We start from the raw sequence: 3,397 nt of genomic DNA, 5'->3' as shown, positions 1-3,397 counted from the left end.
CTGAATTATTTTAATCCTCTTTCCCACTTCCTGTTTTCTTTTCTTCTACATAACGACATAGTTGAATTTTTTTCATAAATCGTAACACATTACAAGTCGACCAACCGTTAAGAGATAAGATTGGGGTTTGTAAGCTAAAAGATTGATGCAATGAAGTGTGTTATATGATAAAAAGAGGGGAGAAGAAATTGAAATCCAAATAGAATATATTGGGCCATGTTACATCGAAATTATTCTAAAGTAAATTTAAGACGAAATTTATCAAAGAATTTTGTTTTTCATTCATACTTGCGAATAAAATGAGCATAGATATTGTAAATCGTTTAAGGAGGCTGAACACCTGTTTTTAATATAAGTGTTTACAACGGCTACAATCCAGGACAAGTAAAGATATAAGGAGGGAAAGTAACATATATAACACGTTCAAATCAGTTAAACTTCTAATATAAAACTAGATATTACATGCAGAGTAATAAATACTGCTGGCAGAGGACTAGATACTGCTCATGGAGGTCTAGATAATTGGATACTACTACCGAAAAACAAGATGATGCTTGCAGAAGTCATGATACTTACTGCTGCCAGAAGATTAGATGCTACTTGCAGAGGACGATAATCTGCTGACAGAACATTATATACTATTAATGAAGACCAATGGAAGACTCAATACTGTTTGCAGAAGATAAAATATCCGCACAAAAGGTACTAGATACTGTTATTGGATCTTAAGTCGTCCTTGTAGATGTTTACCCACTGTAACATCAAACTAGACATTATTAATAAAAGACTAGAGACTGCTAATAGAAGACTAAATCTGCTTGCAGAAGACTATTTCGTAGCAGTGACTAGGAAGCAGTAATCTATATCGCACATTGCTAAGAGAGGTTAACAAAATAAAAGTTTTAGTCGCAGAACCTAGATTATGTAGAGTTAATAGTTCGCATTTGGAACTATCATAGCCCTAATAGTATTTCACAAATTGCTGCGTTTAAATTGTCAATTTCCAATTTATGAATATCCTGAATGTATAATGTCGATCAGGTTAGATACTACTTGTAGCCAAAAATCAAAAATAAAAGTTGTTATTGCGGTAGAAATGTTTATTCTGCAAAGATGGCAAATAGCAAGAAACATTTTCGTCAGATTAGAGGCGGTAATGAAAAATACACCTTTTGTGTGTAATGGAAAAATTATGCATCATGAATTCTTCTAAAGAGAATTTATGTGATGCCGATTAACAAGACATTAAAACTAATCTGCGCTGAAAAAGATTGTACCTACTTTTCGTGTAACTTGAATGATTGTGATGACCCTCAGTAAATATACAAAAAAAAATGATTTCCTATTACGTAAGGTGCTGTCCGCTTATGTCGTGGACTAGAATCCGAAATGGATGTGATTTCTCCGAGACTCTGGAATCAATATCATATTAACAAACAAGTGGTCAGCTTTAGACGTTTTATCTGATAACATTGCAATATACTTGTGGTCTACGTAGTAAATGTCAGAAGAAAGAAATATCAGATCGATACAAGATGAGACACTTTCTGAGATGTTTAGTACTTAATTTGCCAATGTTCTAATATAAATGATCTCCGATTAAAGTATTGTATATTAACCTCACGGAATCTCTTCTTCTTTTGCTTAAATGAGCAGAGAGAGAGAGAGAGATTTGAGATCAGATTCAAAAACGCACTAAATAGGAAGAAAACGCATACAATAAACCTAAGAAATTGCCTTGTTTGTTTAAAGACGCAATTTCATTAATCAGCGTAGTTTCGTGATTTATACAGACTTTCTCGTATATATCAGGTTCGTGTGATTATGACCTGTTTAACCAACATATACACTATTACAATCTCCACACGTCTCTCCACAAAGTTGTTCTTGTGCAAAAGGATCTTCTTGAGAGTGGATAGGTTGCTTGTTTTCGAAGCTTGCATAGCTTCTACTTGAAGCTTGTATATACTACGTCTGCTTATTTTCCTTGCTTTTTAGATGTTATCATTTTCAGTAACATTTGTTTTAGAGTTGGTGTTTACAACATTACTGCAACCAACCCAAGTCGTACAGCAAATAGTATAGGAGCAATTTGGAGTTAGCAACACTAAAAGGATTTGTGATCTTACTAATCAAATCTTACGCCCAATCAAACTTAAAATAGAGTTAGTAAGGAATGGTGAATTGTAAGAGACATTAGAAGCAATGTAATTTCTGCCCAATGCTCTAAATGCCATACTAAAGAACTACAAGCAAGCGGCTAAAAAGGGTAATACTACTGTGCTAATACTACTCTAGTGATATTTATGTAGTTAACAAAGAAGGCTTTGGCAAAGTGGGTTAGTGGCGGGCTTTTTGCTTGATATGTCAAGCGTTGCAAGTTTAGTATCCAAGATTGATCCGGTTGCAGATTACATGCTTTGTGGGTAAAGTACGCTATGTTACAGAAATGTTTGTGTGGTAGCGATCTGATGATTTTAAAGGTAAAATAACCATACTTCCCGTACAGTTTGGTCGAGTACAATGAGAGGTTCTAGCACTCCAGCGTTAGGAAGTACCACAAAATTTGAAACTGGTAAGTCTTCCATTATTAACATTATATACCTTTCTGCAAGCAATATTTAGTCATACATTAGCTGTATCTATCTTCTGGTAGCAGTATTTAATCTGTTGTCACCAGTATTTAATATTCTTTCAATAATATCCAGAATTCTTCAATTAATACCCGCTATTCTTCAAGCAAAATTTAGTAATCTTCAAGCAATTTCCAGTTTTTTGCATAGACATAGTTAATAAACTGTCTAGATTTTAGTATCTAATCATTTAATAGCTGTTTTGTCTAAGTAAAGTAAAGAAAAGGAGCCGGAAGTAAAATCTGACACAGTATTTTAAGTTGTCAACTGGAGAAACTTGATGCAAGCGGTGTATTTTCGAAAAATTTTAAATTCTAATTTCTGTATATTAAGTTTTTTCTTAATAGTGTTGCCTAAAAAATGTATAGAGTAATGTAGAGTAATAGAGTTTGACAGATTCTTTCTGTTGTTATTAAAATATTTCAAAATGAAAAGTTCATTCTCAAACCAGTTCCCGTATTCATTATAAGCCATTTTGAAATAGGTGAGCTTATATTCTAAAAGACACAAAACGCATATATAATCACTTCTAGAACCCAAAATATTACATGACCTAGTTTTATAGCAATTAAATTACACTAATTAATAAAATGATTGATAAAATAAATATAGATAATTTCCAACGTTATTTGAATTATTTGAAAAGAGATAAAGGTCAGTTAAATTAAAGTTATTTTTCACGTCTATAAGATTGAAATGTCTGAAGAAGATTATCAATAGAATGAAATTATTATCGCAGAAATTTTAGAGTAACTTTTAATAGA

The sequence above is a fragment of the Onthophagus taurus genome, chromosome 11 (assembly GCF_036711975.1).
Source record: "Onthophagus taurus isolate NC chromosome 11, IU_Otau_3.0, whole genome shotgun sequence".
Lineage (NCBI taxonomy): Eukaryota > Metazoa > Arthropoda > Insecta > Coleoptera > Scarabaeidae > Onthophagus > Onthophagus taurus.
This window is presented reverse-complemented; position numbering follows the sequence as displayed.